At 41.7% G+C, this 17,640-nt stretch overlaps 1 pseudogene; it reads right to left on the bottom strand.

Moving 5' to 3' along the window:
• Positions 1 to 16,538: 16,538 nt before the first annotated feature.
• Positions 16,539 to 17,640, bottom strand: LOC149127839 (heterogeneous nuclear ribonucleoprotein A1 pseudogene; annotated as a pseudogene).

The raw sequence follows: 17,640 nt of genomic DNA, 5'->3' as shown, positions 1-17,640 counted from the left end.
AAATGGACAGAGCTCAAAGATGCCAGAGTAAGGGGCAAGCATTGTGACGTGGTGGGTTAAGCCACCCACTTGGGACCACCACATCCCATATAGGAGTGTCAGTTCAAGTCCTGGTTTCTCTGCTTTGGATCCAGCTTCCTGCTCATGTTTCTGGGAAGCCAGCAGATGAGGTCCCCAGTACTTACACACCTGCCACCCATGTGGGACACTCAGATAGAATTCCTGGCTCCTGGTTTTAGCCTGGCCCAGCCCTGGATGTCACAGACATATGAATGTTGATGTGCCTCCCAAATATGTATGTTGAAAATTAATCACCAATGTGATAGTGTTAAGAATTTAAAGTGTTAGATTTAGATAGAGTTAAGTGTTTAAAGTGATTAAGTAAAGAAAGTATAGCCCTCATGTGTGGGACTAGTGCCTTCATAAAGGAGATTCAAGGAAACTGTTCACCCCTTCTCTCGTGTGTGGACACAGCAAGAAGCTACCATCTTCGAAATAGAGCTCAAGTCCTCAGACACTGAACCTGCTGCAGGAGTTTTGATCTTGGACTTCCTAGCCTGCAGATTCTGAGAAAAATTAATTTCTGTTGTTTATAAATTGCCTAATTTAAAGTATTTCACTATAGCAGTAGAAACATATTAACATAGGCGTACTAGAGCAGCCATTCTCATGTCTAGCCCTACATATTCAGGTTATCGGGGGAGAAGCATCATATAATTCTTTTTTCTAAGGAAGAGCTAGTCCAACCAAGCTGCTTCATCATTACCAGAGGTAGAAATCCCTTTGTTCTTGACATTTGGCTTGCTTACCATTGAGATTTTTATTATTTATGACTTGTCTCTTCAAGTCCACTGTCACATATAACAAAGACTTTTTAAAATCTATTCAATCTACTTGACTCTCACTGGGATTAAACATGACAATAGGTCTGATCTGATTTCATCATCATTTTAAAAATCATCTATTATTTTTCACTTTATGTTTCTGTGTGGGAGCAAACTGTTGAAATCTCTACTTAATGTATGCTAAACTGATCTTCTGTATATAAAGAGAATCGAAAATGAATCTTGATGTGAATGGAAGGGGAGAGGGAGTGGGAGAGGGGAGGGTTGCGGGTGGGAGGGACGTTATGGGGGGGAAGCCATTGTAATCCATAAGCTGTACTTTGGAAATTTATATTCATTAAATAAAAGTTAAAAAAATCAGAACAAAAAAAACATTTGTTTTAAAAGAAAAAAAAATCTATTCAATCTCTTTGTATTATATATTGTGGGGAGCAACTCGGACTAGACTAAGTTACTGGAATTAAGACTTATTCTATGCATCTGCTCTCCCACAATATGGCGCTGAGAAGGGAGAAACAACTTCTACACAGCTGCCTCCAGTTCAACCAATAAACTGTAGGACCTGCTCCTGATTGGAGGAGAGCAGCGTACTCAGCGTGTGGGTAGCAGAGTTGGGATTGGTGGAAGAGGACTATAAAGGAGGAGAGAGACAACATGCACCAGGAACATCTAAGAGGAACACCTGTGCAGCCCCCGAGAGAGCCGGCCGGCGGTGTGCCACTCCCCTGCCGAAGTGGGGAATGTGGCCAGGGGGAACTGCCCTTCCACGGAGGTGGAAGGGATAGTAGCCAACCCGGGAAGAACCAGCAGCAAACCCAGGGAGGGCCGAGCAGACGAAAGAACAGCGCAGGGTCCTGTGTTGTTCCTCCACGAAGAGGGGGAGCGACATAATGGTGCCGTGACTCCGATGTGAAGCCTAGGCAGGGTCTTGTGTCGTTCCTTCATGAAGAGGGGGAGCGACATATATAGATAGATCACTTCACTGTAATATATATGTTACTAATATTATTCCAGTATGTTGAGTTTATAAATTAGGGGTTTTGAAAGTTCATGGGTGGGGGCTGGCGCTGTGGCACAGCAGGTTAAAGCCCTGGCCTGCAGTGCCATCATCCCATATGGGACCAGTTTGAGTCCCAGCTGCTCCACTTCTGATACAGCTCCCTGCTAATGGCCTGGGAAAGCAGTTGAAGATTGCCTAAACCCTGGGGCCCCTGCACCCATGTGGGAGACCCAGAAGAAGCTCCTGGCTACTGGTTTCGGATTGGTCCAGCTCCAGCCACTGCGGCCATTTGGGGAGTGAACCAGCAGATGAAAGACCTTTTTCTCTCTGTCTCTATCTCTATGTAATTCTTTCAAATAAATAAAAATAAATCTTTTTTTTTTTTTTTTGACAGGCAGAATGGACAGTGAGAGAGAGATAGAGACAGAGAGAAAGGTCTTCCTTTGCCGTTGGTTCACCCTCCAATGGCTGTCATGGCCGGTGCGCTGCAGGCGGTGCACCATGCTGATCTGAAGGCAGGAGCCAGGTGCTTCTCCTGGTCTCCCATGGTGGGTGCAGGGCCCAAGCACTTGGGCCATCCTCCACTGCACTCCCGGGTCACAGCAGAGAGCTGGCCTGGAAGAGGGGCAACCGGGACAGAATCCGGTGCCCCGACCGGGACTAGAACCCGGTGTGCCAGCGCCACAAGGTGGAGGATTAGCCTATTGCCGCGACGCCGGCAAAAATAAATCTTAAAAAAAGTTCATGAGTGGAAAATGTATGCTATGAAAACTACATATAGATTTCAAATTTTTTGCACCAAATTTGTCTTTTAATTTCGTAACTCCATGAGTTCTTTGAAGTACCCTGTATATGAGAGGTTTTAATTTTTATGTATTTGGATGTGTTCTATTTGCCATTTCTTCCATTGTCTTTAAGTTAGAAATACTTCTCTCAATTTAATATTCTGTCATATATTTTTATTGTTTGTATTTTACTCGCATTTAACTGAAAATCAACTAGGATTTTATAACTAGTTTTGTTATATGCCCCCCCAAAAACGAAAGACTACTTCTATTTTCTCCCACAAATATCTAACGAATATTCTAGCACTGCATGGAGACTGTTTTCCTTTTAAAAAAATTTATTTATTTATTTGAAAGGCAGAGTTACAGAGAGGCAGAGGCAGAGAGAGAGGTCTTCTATCTGTGCTGGTTCACTCCCCAAATGGCTGCAATGGCTGGAGCTGGGCCGATATGAAGCCAGCAGCCAGGGGCTTCTTCTGGATCTCCCACATGGGCACAGGGGCCCAAGAACTTGAGCCATCCTCTACTGCTTTCCCAGGCAATAGCAGAGAGCTAGATCAGAAGTGGAGCAGCTGGGACTCAAACCGGCACCCATATGAGATGCTGGCACTGCTGTTAAGCCACAGCACTAGCCCCAGCCAAGTCTTCCTTTTTTCCACCTAACACAAGGCAAATTCTATTTTAAATAATTTAACAAACCTAAATCTGCTTCAAGATACAAGTTTAGCATCTCTAATATAAAAATCTGAAATCTGAAGTGCTTCCAAAATCCAAAACTTATTGATCAACATGACATCACAAGTGGAAAGTTCGACACTGCATTTCTTGTGACCTGTCACAGCCAATATGTAGGCTATGTCTATAATATGTATATGAAACAAATGGATTTTGTATTTGGACTTGGGTCCCATCCCTAAGATATTTTACTATGTCTATGTGAATATTCAGAAATGAAAATTCTCTTCCTTTGGAATGTCTGGCTTCCTTATAATCACATTGTTTTACCTGTTTCAGCTTTATGTTTTTGTATTCCATAAGACTAGTCTATCCACACTTCAATATCCACCCATGGATTCCTCTATTTTTTAAAAAATATTCTTACTAGTTTATCATTTCAAATGAACTTTAGGTTCAACTTATATTGTCATATCTTCTCCAAATTGTGTGTTTATCTAAATTACTTTGTAAATTTATTTGGCAAGATTTGACACCGGTATGAAAGTTCTCCAGAGAAACTGAACCAGCAGGATATACACATAGAGAATGAGATTTGTTATAAGGAACTGACCCATTGACCATGGAGGCTGACCAACTCCAAGCTCTGCAGGGTGCACCAGCAGGCAGGATGCCTAGGAGAGCTGCTCCTTCTCCGTTTCTATCTGAGCTCTCAGTTCTGGAGAACTAAAGGTGTCAACTCCACTTCAAGGCCAGCCTGCAGAGCTGATGCAGAAGGAATCCCTTCTCAGGAAAGGGTCAGGCTTTTTGTTCTCTTCAGGCTTTCAAATGACTGGACGTGATCCACCCACATTAAATAAAGATTGCTTTACTCAGTCTACTGATCTAGATGTTAGTCTCACAGGAACACCTGCAGAATAATGTTTGACCAAATATATGGGTACCAAATGGCCCAGTCAAGTTGGCATTAACCAGCACAACGCCTTTATAATGCTGTGGCCCATTCAGGAGCAATTGTTCCAGGCATTTAGGTTACTCACAAGTCAAGATTCATGGTTTTTATTGTCCAGGTCATATCTACTTTTCCAAACATCTTTCCTAGATCATCTACACTTATTGTGGCTCTTGGAAATGGAATTTTTCATTAGATTTTCTATCTGATTATTGGTATGCAGAAGAAGTTGATTTGTTTAGCCATGTGACTGAGCTCTTCACTTCAGATAGTTTTTTCATAGATTCTCTTGAATTTTCTGGTGGACAGTCACACTACATGCAAATAGTGGTAAATATGTCTTTACCATATCTGTATTATTGTCCTTACAAGTATTTCTATTTCCTCTATCACTGCATTAGACATAGGTTTCAAAACAATATAAAATACTAATTGTTACAGTTGATTTCTCAACAATGTGGCAGTGGATTCGTTTCTGAGAGGAGGAGCATCGTGGTGGCAAGAGGTGTGGAGTCACCACACAGACCCTGGGAGTCGGGTGAAAGCAGGCTTGAGGCAAGCAGCCCGCAGACTCGTTTATTTCAGTTGGTACAACAGCTTATATAGCCAAGACCAGCCAATCCGGTCAAGGGGCGGTCTATGCCCTGACCAGTCACAGCCTGTTGCCAGGCAGGCTCCGTTGCCAGGTGGGTTTCAAAGCCATTCCTGAGTAACTGATGCTCACTTGCCAGTGGCCATCTTGGCATGGCCTTCTCATTCCACCACAACTAATAAAGATGGCAGAAATCTTTTTAATTCCTGTTTAAATACAATTATCTCTAATCTTTCAACTTGTTGATTTGAGATGATTACTTTACAATGTTTAAAAAAGTCCCCCTTATTTCTGGATTTGGAGGAAACCTGAACGAGCAATCAGTATTGAATGGTCTCAAATGACTTCCACTGATATGTTTGTATCATATTTCCAATATGCCCTCTAGGTGCAATGTATCTTCTTTATAAGCTTCCCAACATTAAATTATTCTACATTATTATAATGAACTCTGGTCATAGTAGATCATTCATTTAATTTGATGGCTTTGGACACTTGACTTCCCTATGTCAGGTTCTTTATCAGGAAAGTGAGTTGAAAACTGTATGAGCTCCATGTTATAGGGATTAGAAGAGATAATTCATATAATGTGCCTAGCATGATATTGGACAGACAGGGTACATTTGGCAAATGTTACCATGATTATTTTCAGTCAACAGCCATGAATATGGCTTGAGTTAAGAAAACTGTATTTCCATAAGGATTTTTTTATAGTCATGAATAGCTGTTTTTCATATCTGCTTAAAGAAAATAAAATTGGTATTTAAAATCATTCATGTATTGATCACAGAAAGCAACAATAAAATCATTTTTTTCTGTTTTATTTATTTTCAGCTGTGCTGGTTGTTTACCTCACCTCCTTATGGCCAAATGGTAACTCCCCCATTCTATTCCTGGGCAGGGTTGGCTTCATGGCCACATGACCAGTACAGATGCACAAAGCCACTTATCAGACGGGCCTTGCACGTGGGTTTTGAATCCTCTGCATTCAGTTGTCTTGAAATTCTTTTTTTTTATTTTTTGACAGGCAGAATGGACAGTGAGAGAGAGATAGAGACAGAGAGAAAGGTCTTCCTTTTGCCATTGCTTCACCCTCCAATGGCCGCCGCGGCCAGCGCGCTGCGGCCGGCGCACCGCGCTGATCCGATGGCAGGAGCCAGGTGCTTCTCCTGGTCTCCCATGCGGGTGCAGGGCCCAAGCACTTGGGCCATCCTCCACTGCACTCCCTGGCCACAGCAGAGAGCTGGCCTGGAAGAGGAGCAACTGGGACAGAATCTGGCGCCCCGACCGGGACTAGAACCTGGTATGCCGGCGCCGCAAGGCGGAGGATTAGCCTACTGAGCCGTGGCACCAGCTTTTTCTTTCTTTTTTATTTTTTATTTTTTTGAAATTCTTAATAATATTATCACTGAATGTGTCTTTTTTTCTGTGAAGCTAGTGGGACCATGGGGCTTGTGAGTGGGCTTGGCTGGACCTCTGCTCACACATGGATCTCCTTCCCATGCCCTTCATGCCTCCCTGGGATAGATTCTTAGCCACCCTCTGCCTTGTCTGACATCACCCTCCCCACTCCTGCCCAGCTACCACTGCCATTCTCCCAGCTTCTGGAAGGGACCAGGGTGCAGGTGTAGGTGTAGGAAGGAGGGGGGCAGGGCATTCATGCTCAAAAAGTCATGGGCAAAGCACAGAGGAGGCTACCATGACCCAGGCTGGCAGTGTCATGGTGCCTCAGCTCACTGCCAGTCTGAGACCACAACTTGGTGAGGATGAGCCTTTCATCCCTATTTCATTCACTCAGAGATTTCTAGCCTTAAGGTTCCAATGCCCCTGGAGAGTGCCCAGCCACTGTGGGCTTGGGTCTCATGCAAGTGGAAAGGGGAGCTCTCTGCCCTGACTTCCTCAGCGTGCCTCCAACCCCACCCCGGGCACGGTAGATCTGTCTAGCAGCTGGCTCAAGAGGTCATCTGGCAGCAGTCAGGCCTGAATAAAGGTTCGTGTATCCTGCATCACAGAATCACCTCCGCTTGCAAGAATCCCCCTTCCTGAGAGAGTAGACCCTTGGCTTGACCCATACTGGAGGCTTCTGTCCTTCTTCCAACCCTCCTGAGTCAGGTTTGTGTATACCTCTTCCTACCAACTGGAGATTACCTCATTCACTGTGCCATGAAATATGAATTACATCATTTCAGTGATTCCACATCAGAGTTAAATGTTTTGATACCTGCATTTAATATTTGCACAGTATAAAGGTGAACAGTGAAGTTATAATAACAATTTTAAAATGTTGGGGCTGACATTGTGGCATAATGGGTTAAGCTGCCACCTGCAGTGTTGGCATCCCCTATGGGTGCCGGTTTGAGTCTTGGCTGCTCCACTTTGGATCCAGCTCTCTGCTAATGTGCCTAGGAGATCAGCAGAATATGGCCCAAGTCTTTGGGCCCCTGCACCCACCTGGGAGACTCAGATGAAGCTCCTTACACCTGGCTTCTATCTGGCCCAGCCCTAACTGTTGCAGCCATTTGGGTGTGAACCAGCAGATGAAAGCTCTCTCTCTCTCTTTCTAACTCTAACTCTCTCTCTCTCTAACTCTACCTTTCAAATAAATAAAATGAATCTTAAAAACTTGTACTTAAAATGACATTAAATAGCAACTAATATCATTACAAGTTGAAATGGACCACAGAAGAATGGAAAATGCTTTACAGTTTACAATATTAATGGTCCTGCATTTTCATTTTGTACTGGGCTCCAAAAACTATATACGGGGTCCTTTCCTGGGAATGGAAATTTGGGCCAGTGTGCACATGCGTTTGAGTTTAGAGAAACAGATATGGTAAGATCCAGGTAAAAGAGGAATATTGTATGCTACTTAGAGTAGATATTGGTTTTCTCAAAATCATAATGGAGAAAAGAGTATAGTGTTAAGTATGCTGATCATGACACCAATGGTGTCACTGAGATAGCATTAGGCTCTTGGAGACGGTGATATTTAAAGAGCAGTTGTGATGAGATGTCTGAGTTTCATCAGTAAGATTCTGAGACTCTTACAACCAAATTCCAAATAGGCTTACTTTCAAATGGATACTAAGTTAGGTTTATCATTCCAGCAGAATATCACTGTATACAGAATAGATAAGAGGAAGACGTTATGACATTTATTGTTTTGCATGGGGCAGAAGCTATTCAGGGCATCGAAGTTTAAAGAACACAAAACATACCTTCAACTTCAGGCAAATGACTGGAATGCATCTGGTAGCCTTGAGACAAATTAGGGAAGGGAATGATGAATGACAGCTGCAAAGAAAAAAAAAAATGTAAGAACTAGCCAACAATGATGTCAACTTTGTCTTCACTCACTGCTGGGAAGAAGACGGGTCACCTCACTTTCCAATAATAAATATGCAATCATCATCTTCAAACACAGAAACAAGTGTTTTAAAGTCACTGAACTGATTCTCTCATCCTGTACTCCATTGTCATACAAGTGGGCCACAAAAATTCATGGGCAATGGAAATGAGAGAGAACGCACCGTTTCCCTGTATTGTTGGAAGCCCCCTTGTACAAGGTCTTGCCATAGAAGCAGTTTCATTGAAGATGAACATCATGTTGATGAGCGCTTTTCTATAAGCAAATTGGGTGAGGCTCTCTGTATTTGATTTCCTGGTACCAGTTTCTCATTAGGATGACTCATGACATTTTTCAATTAAGTTCCCACGATATTTTTAAAAATCGATATGCTGTCTACCTTTTAACTAAATGAATGAATCAGCGTGTGGACTTGCATAATTATAAAGTTAAATGATCCTTGGATAGAATTAAGAGAATGGGTGAGAACTAAAAGCAGAATCATAACTGTTTCAAAAAGGATATATTGGAAAATCTGCATAAATGGGTGAACTATGTTGAGCGCATCTGTTGAGAACAGCATGGGGTTGGCTGGGGAGGGAGGGATGGCCCCTGGAGGCAGACTTCCATGTTCAGATCTTGCTGTCACTCACCATCCTTTGCGGGGTAAGCCCTTCCCAGCCTTAGCTCTTTTCACATTCAATGTGATAATGATAGCAGCTACATCCTTGCTTGTTGCTAGAATTAAAATTACCTGTAAAATCAGGAGCTTAACAGCAGTAAAAATGAAAAGCATTATTATTCCTGAAATAATAACATTATTCACTTAGAAGCTGCTTATTTGTAAACAGTGTTCACTTGATCTTGAAAATTCGAATAGAGGTAAAAATTCATAGGCTGTTGAAAATTTGAAGCAGTACTCATTACTAGAGTGGAATGAAAAGAAAAAAATGATTTATTTTGGTAAATATTAGCAAATAGTTTAAATCAACCCCATAAATATTTCTTGTATTCTGTTAACAGTGTTCCAAGAGGAAAGCTCAAAGGGTATATTTTAATTATTTTTACCACCTTTATCTATCGAGGTCTCTTGGTTTTCAGGAACCTATGTAGCTTTATTGAATATTTTATGCTCTGCATGTGGAATATATAGTTCATGCACGCAGGACTATTTCTGTCTTCTAGTTTCCCTTGCTTCTAAAAACAGAAATGAGGAATGCCTACGGCAACAAAAAAAAAAAAAAAAAGAAGAAAGAAAAGAAAAAAAATCTGTCTTCCTGTCAATTCCTTCTGCTGATATCTCAAAAATTCCAAATTATATATTCAACTAATTTGCATGTTCTCACTTTTAAAGAAAACATCAAGTTAAGTCAAAGTTAAAATAATTCCTCTTGGGGCTGGCACCATGGCTCACTTGGTTAATCCTCCGCCTGTGGCACTGGCATCCCATATGGGCGCTGGGTTCTAGTCCTGGTTACTCCTCTTCCAGTCCAGCTCTCTGCTTTGGCCCCGGAGTGCAGTGGAGGATGGCCTAAGTCCTTGGGCCCTGCACCCGCATGGGAGACCAGGAGAAGCACCTGGCTCCTGGCTTCTGACTGGTGCAGCACCCGCCATGGCAGCCATTTGGGGAGTGAACCAATGGAAGGAAGACCTTTCTCCCTGTCTCTCTCACTGTCTATAACTCTACCTGTCAAATAGAATCCCTCTTATAGCCAAATTTTTCTATTATTAAAGCTAATTTAAAATAAAATTTGATCATAAGAAAAATATATATATGTGTATTTTAAAATATGGTTTCAGGCCGGCACCGCGGCTCACTAGGCTAATCCTCCGCCTAGCGGCGCTGGCACAGCGGGTTCTAGTCCCGGTTGGGGCGCCGGATTCTGTCCTGGTTGCCCCTCTTCCAGGCCAGCCCTCTGCTGTGGCCAGGGAGTGCAGTGGAGGATGGCCCAGGTGCTTGGGCCCTGCACCCCATAGGAGACCAGGAAAAGCACCTGGCTCCTGGCTCCTGCCATCGGATCAGCGCGGTGCGCCGGCCGCAGCGCGCCGGCCATTGGAGGGTGAACCAACGGCGAAGGAAGACCTTTCTCTCTCTCTCTCTCTCTCACTGTCCACTCTGACTGTCAAAAAAAAAAAAAAATATGGTTTCAGATCCTGATTACTTATACTCCTCATAATACCTTTTCTTTTTAATGTAAGGTTTTCTTTTAAGAAGTGGGATTAAGGATTTATTCTATTCAAAAAGCATTGCTCAATTCTATGCTTAGCACAGTGCCTGGTATTTGGTATATAATCAAAAAATATCTGTTGAAAGAATAAGAGATGAACGTGTGAATAAATGAGTGATGGATGGGTGGACCAAGTAAGGCATCTGAAGCAGGAAGGGCAAATATTCACGCAGTCTTTGTTTAATTCTTCTTTTTATTCCATAGTATATTTCCTGAATTTGTCTACCTTCTGACATCAAAGCTAACAAATACTCACATACTCACCTGAGTTTCCTAGCAAAATGCGTGTTCCAATAACAAAGGTGTTCTAGTCTCAAGATACATTTTTTTTCTCTAACAGTTAATGCTGATACCAGCTAATATATATTTGCCAAATATATTATGCATATAAAATACTTAGCATTTAGATATATGTCAGGTCCTATGTTAAGCACAGTATGCATATACTCTTACTAATATTCCCACTGAAGAATTAGATAATATTATATTCTCCAACTTATATCTGAGACTTAAAGAAAGTTAAGTAATTCCTCTAAGGTCACATAAGCATTGTAAGTGGGAAATTAAGATTCAGACCCAAGTTTGCCTAATTCCTGAGCAATCTCTTAACTGCTATGATAAATTGCTTTTTGGGATGCAAGAACATTCAGAAATTGTCAGAAGTGACTTTGAACTCCTGGAAGAGGTGCCTTAATTCCTCTTTAAGGTGAAAATTTATTCTATTGCTTACTACCAATTTAAAATAAAATTTTATCATCAGAAAACATATATATTTTTAATATGGCTCCAGATCACTGATTATTTATTACTCCACATAGTATCTTTTCTTTTCAATGTAAGATTTTCCTTTAAGAAGTGCTACTAAGGGTTTATTCTATACAAAAAGCATTGTTCAATCCTATGCTAAGCATAGTCCCTGATATTTGGTAGATAATCAAAAATATTTCTTTTTTTTATTTTTTGACAGGCAGAGTGGACAGTGAGAGAGAGAGACAGAGAGAAAGGTCTTCCTTTGCCATTGGTTCACCCTCCAATGGCCGCCACGGCCAGCGCATCGCGCTGATCCGATGGCAGGAGCCAGGTACTTCTCCTGGTCTCCCATGGGGTGCAGGGCCCAAGGACTTGGGCCATCCTCCACTGTACTCCCTGGCCACAGCAGAGAGCTGGCCTGGAAGAGGGGCAACCAGGACAGAATCCGGCACCCCGACCGGGACTAGAACCCGGTGTGCCGGTGCCGCAAGGCGGAGGATTAGCCTATTGAGCCGTGGCGCCGGCAAAAATATTTCTTAAAATAATAATTGGGGCCAGTGCGGTGACTCACTTGATTAATCCTCCACCTTGCAGTGCCGGCATCCCATATGGGTGCCGGGTTCTAGTCCCGGTTGCTCCTCTTCCAGTCCAGCTGTCTGCTGTGGCCTGGTAGGGCAGTAGAGGATGGTCTAAGTGCTTGGGCCCCTGTACCCACATGGGAGACCAGGAGGAAGCACCTGGCTCCTGGCTTAGGATCTGTGTAGCTCTGGCCATAGCAGCCATTTGGTTCACCCCCACCAAACAGAAGGAAGACCTTTCTCTCTGTCTCTCCCTCTCACTGTCTAACTCTGTCAAATTAAAAAAAAATTAAAAACTATAAAATAAAATAGTAAGTGGATGAATATGTGAATAATTGAATGGATGGAGGAATGGACTGATGGATGAACCAAATAAGGCATCTCAAGCATGAATGGTTTTTTTAGGGCATTTTGTTATAGCAGCCTGAATGGATTGAGTATGACCAATATTCCAAGAGAGAAGAATTAGCCTCCACTTCTTAAACGGAGGGATTTCAAATAATTTGTGTGCAGAGTTGAAATCATCATAGCTGCATCGTCTTTCAGTTGTTTGACTTTTTGATTTAACTTTATTTCTGGGATATCTATGCAAAGAAAACATAGGGTAAATGCTATATAAGTTAAGCTATCTATGTTATGTTACACTAGTGAAAAATCAGAAAACATCTAGTCATAGAGGAATGGAATACTGTACATTTAAAATTATTCTGAAGCCCATATAAGGACAAGAACAAAATGTCCATGATGAAATATTTATGAGAGCACAAATTTATGTTATCATTTCAAGTCTAAAAAAACATACACAAAAGGAGACCAGGTGAAAACCAACTAAAATAACAACAATAATGTGTGAATTGGTAAAATGATGGGAGACTCTTGTCTTTCTGTGTTTCCAGATTTCCTATTTTATAGCTGTTATGTATTATTCTGCTACATATAACTGTGTTATAATTTTTTTTAAAGGACATAAAGATAATACTGACTTTCTATTTAAAGGAGCCAGTAGGGGTTTTTGTATTTGAGTGTGCGTTGCAAAAAACAGACTGTATTGCGATCCACAGATAAGCTGGAGGTATTATATTAGTAATGAGAGAGGCATAGATGCTTGCCCCCATCCCCTGGCTGAGGGTCAAAGAGGGACATGAGCCACATCTCACAGAGGTTCTGATCTTCAGGGTGGGCCTGGTGGAGAAGCAGCAAACACTGCTCTGTTACTGTCTGGCCCTCTGAGCCCCTGCCTGCCTCCCACTGACTGAGTCATGAGAATCTAGGGTCCAAAGGAGTCCTGAGAGAGCCGTTCCAAAAGGTGAGCCTCCCACAACACGGAGAAGTATAAGGAATGGGCCTGTCAGGGTAAATGGAGATACTCAACCCAGGGAATTATTTATTTATTTATTTATTTTAAAGAGAGACAGAAAGATGGACATCCATCTCTCAAACCCTGGTTCACTCTACAAATGCCCTCAACAGCCTGAGCTGGGAACTCAATCTAGGTCTCTCATGTGGGTGGCAGGGGCCCACGTACTTGAGCCATCGCCTGCTGCCTTCCAGGGTGCATGTTAGCAGGAAACTGGAATCCAAAGCAGAGCCTGGACTCAAACCCAGGCACTCAGATACGGGATGTAGGCATCCCTGGTGGCATCTTACCCACTGTGTCAAAGGCCCGCCTCTGTGGGGGATTATTTTAAATGGCTAGAAGGTTCTCTGCTTTGGTGAGAAGTACAAAGGTGTTGCAGATAATGTACACCTCTGTACTAAAAACTGACATCAGCAATATTTGACAACTATCTACTGGCATCAAAATGTTCATAGAGATAACGTCTACAGATACCTCACTAGTCATGGACAATTTCACTCTACACACAATCAGACTGCTACATTTCAGATCATGGTAATTCAAACTGATTTTTGAACCTGGATATGCATATATCACGCCAACTTCTATGTAAATATAGATGGTATGCAAACTGGCAGGACATTTTCAGTGAAACTCACACTAGTTTACCTCTTGATAAAGCTGTTTTCCTTCAAGTAAGAGATGCCAAAAAGTGGACATTTCCATTAGTTGTATGGTGAACTTCACTGAGGAAATGCTTTGTCCAAACTCACATTTTTCAGTTGCACCCCTGCCCCACCCCCTGGAAAACCAAAATCTAAGCTGGTTCCTCAGTTGTATTTCTAAATATGTAACCTGATATATGACCATGCCCTTATGGTGTAAGCATGAAAAACTTCATCTCTTCAGTGTCTCTGAAAACAAATGTAATGTTCATCCAAACGAGAATGCTCTTTTATATAATTGACATAAATGTGCTCTTTTTTTTCTATATGAGGGAACATTATGGTAAAAATAATCCCACCCACCACTGTCTATTTAAGGTGGAACTTCTGTCCCATTCTGTAGTCCAGCAGTGTGGTTGTCTCAAGGATGATTCTGTCATCCCAAACCCCACCCCATCCCTGACCCCCCCCCGCCAGGGAGCAGAAACATTCTTTTTTGGAAAGGGGGCTGTCCTGTCTTTAGAGGGAAAAGGGGCCAGACATGCAGAAGGACCCACAGAGCTCAGGGCCCTCCCACACAAGAAATCATGGTCACACAGTGAATCAACACCACAGGAACTGGGAAACCAAGAGTCAGCTGAGGGAACAAGTGATTCTTCTGCTCCTTCTAGGTTAAGTCTTTTATCTAAGCATATTTAATATCTCAGGTATATTCAATATTCTTTTAAAAAAATCTAATACTGACATTTTACTTGGTTCCCACTGTGAACTGAATGCTTCTGGGCTTAGTCTCTTAAACTAAATCAGCCACACTTGCAACTAAAAAAAAAAATACAAGCTGATCGTTTTGTGCTCACAGATTGGGAGTCAGGAGGCCTGGGTTCTTGGCTGCTTGTCCACACAGAAGCTCTGCCTTGCACAAGTCAGCTCACTTCTCTATGCTCCTGCCCTCTCATCTATAATGGGAAGAAACTGGACAACACAATGACATTTCAAAGCTGCACCCAGCAGAGCTAAACAAATCAACATCAAATAAGACAGTTGTTATTCCAGCTGAAGAATAAGATGTGACTTTAATTATCATCAAATGGAATGGGTGTGTAGAAGCAGAAAGAAGAACTGTTCCCATTTCTCAACCCTGTGTCGCTTTTCTGTGTCTTCCTTTTGCAGCTACATCCTCATGATAGTTATAGTTAATGATACATGTGGCAGCCACAGACATTTTTTTCCTATGATGGGCGCTTTCACTGCCCCTCCCTATCCCATCCCTAGGCTTTTCCCATTGATATCCTTTCCAAAGAGACCAAGATCTAGAAATCTGTTCCTTCCAGTCTCTCATAGTCTTTATCAATTTGTTCTTGGGCCTTTCCTACAATCTGTCCCTTCCTCTGTTCCTTTGTCATCATTCAAGATTTCATTTTCCTTCAACAGGACAAGAGATCCTATGCAAATATTTTTCTGTTTTTCAGCTTTAATCATCACAATGCTTTTGTAATTATCTTTCTAACCTAAATTAAGCATCTCATTCCTGCCCAAAATTGTTTGCAAGTCATAGTTGTTTTATGATGATGAAAATTATAACTGAAGAAAATTAACACTTTTAGCTAAAGTAGATATTTTTTCCAATATTGGAGGCAGTATTATTCATTGCACACTTGTTATACTTAACCAAATAGTGGGGTACTAATATTTTATCTTAAGTTTGAGTCTCTGGACTTTGCATTCAAGGATGTACATTTATATTCCAAATTTCTGCTAATTAAAGAATAATTATGTTTCTATAATTAGTAGTAGTTCGCTGTTGTTGTTTTCATGTAATCATGAAAAGCTACATGATTACATCATATATATGAAGTAGAAATTACCTTTTCTACCCATTAAAATATTTTAGAACTCTATAGTTGCTACATGATAATTAAATCGGCATGTATTTTCAACAATTTACAAAGTGACCATGCCAAGTTGCCAAATTCTATCTTTGATATTTTATCAAATTCAAGGGAAAGCTTAAAAGAATGGAAATGCATTACTTACACCTATTACTTTGCTAAAACATAAAATCCAAAATCTCTCCTTGGATTCTGAACCCTGAACAATTGCACTAGGTATCTGACAAAAACAAAAGCCATGTTTTCTCAAATTCCAGATATAAAAGATATTGATATTCTGCTGCCAACCTCACATTTCATGGCATGATCCACTGTCAAAAGGACTGAAACATGGACAAATAGAGAAAGGTGTTATCAACCAGTGAAGTAATCCAAAGAGTTTCAGAATATGGAGTATGTATCAGCTGAAAATAATTATAGACCAAACGACTCTCAGCCATGGGAGGTCATTTACACTGGAGAAATTCTAGCTGACGGAAGATTCCCTGATGATCACAATTTCTCTATTACAAATCTAAAGCCAAAATGCTTTTTTTGTTAAATGTTCATTCTTTATTTTGTCTGTTTTTTTTTTGAAAGGCCAGAGAAAACCTGATTATATTTTTTCCTTCTACAATTATGTATTGTAAAGTCTTAATCTCCAAGTTACATTTAAAGTATCTGACAATGCTTGGAAAAACTTTTTTTTTTAAGACAGATTTATTCAGTGTCATGATCAGACTATTACATTTAGCAATCAACAGCACGGGTGCAAAAAAAAAAGGAAAAAAAAAACTACATTAAAAACCTTTGTTGCAATGCTTTAAACTATCCACAAAAATTAAAATAGCTTGTTATACAATTAATCAAAAACACAATCCTTGAGTTTTTTTGTCCACACACATGAGTATGATCTAAAACATGTCTTCTTTGTAGCAGCTAGGCCCTGCCACCATGGTGCTTGGCTGAGTTCACAAATCTGTTGTAACTTGTAGCTTCCCTGTCATGTCTCTGGCTCTCCTCTCCTGCTAAGACTTTAATAAACTAGGCAGTTATTAAAACCTTCTGCCACTGCCACAGCTACTATTGCTGCTGCGAGAACCTCCATAGCCACCTTGATTTCATAATTTGGCAAAATATTGGCTGCCACCACCATAGGGGCCAGAGCTTCTGTCTCCAAAATTTCCTCCCTTCATGGGTCCAAAATGAGGCTGTTGTAATTGCCAAAATCACTGCAGCTTCCACTGCCTCCAAAATTGCTTCCATCATTACCAAATCCATTGTAACCACCCCCACTCTGCCACCATAACCACCACCACCTTGGCTGCCACCAAAGCCACCAAGACCACTGAATTTCTTCCATAACCAAAGTTATCATTGTTACCAAAACCACCGCTACAATCACCATGGAAGTTTCTAGAACCACTTGGACCTCTTGGGGTGGATGAAGCACTGGCCATCTCCTGCTTCGACAGGGCCTTCCTTACTTCATAGCTTGACCGCTTGACCATTCACAGGGTGGTATTTCTGAATGACAGTCTTATCCACAGAGTCATGGTTGTCAAAGGTCACAAAAGCAAAGCCCCTCTTCTTGCCACTGTCTCTATCACTTATGCTCTAAATCACCTCGATTTTCCCATACTGTTCAACATTATCTCAGAGGTGGTGCTCTTCAGTGTCTTCTTTAATGCCACGAACAAAGATCTTTTTCATAGTTCGATGGGCACCTGGTCTTTGGAAATCTTCCCTTGAGACAGCCTTCTTTGGTTCCACAACTCTTCCATCCACCTTGTGTGGCCTTGCATTCATGGCCGCATACACCCCCTCCACGGAGGCATAGGTGACAAACCCAAAGTCCTTGGAGCGCTTGGTGTTCGGGTCTCTCATTACCACGCAGTCGTTGAGCATGCCCCACTGCTCTAAATGGCTCCTCAGGCTTCATCGGTTGTTTCAAAGTGCAGCCGCAGATGAAGAGCTTCCGCAGCTGCTCGGGCTCTCTAGGAGACTCTGACTTAGACAT

This window comes from Oryctolagus cuniculus, chromosome 2 (genome assembly GCF_051225735.1).
Source record: "Oryctolagus cuniculus isolate XC-2025 breed Fujian yellow rabbit chromosome 2, ASM5122573v1, whole genome shotgun sequence".
Lineage (NCBI taxonomy): Eukaryota > Metazoa > Chordata > Mammalia > Lagomorpha > Leporidae > Oryctolagus > Oryctolagus cuniculus.
The sequence above is the reverse complement of the archived record's forward strand: the minus strand, read 5'-3'. Positions and strand labels throughout refer to the sequence as shown.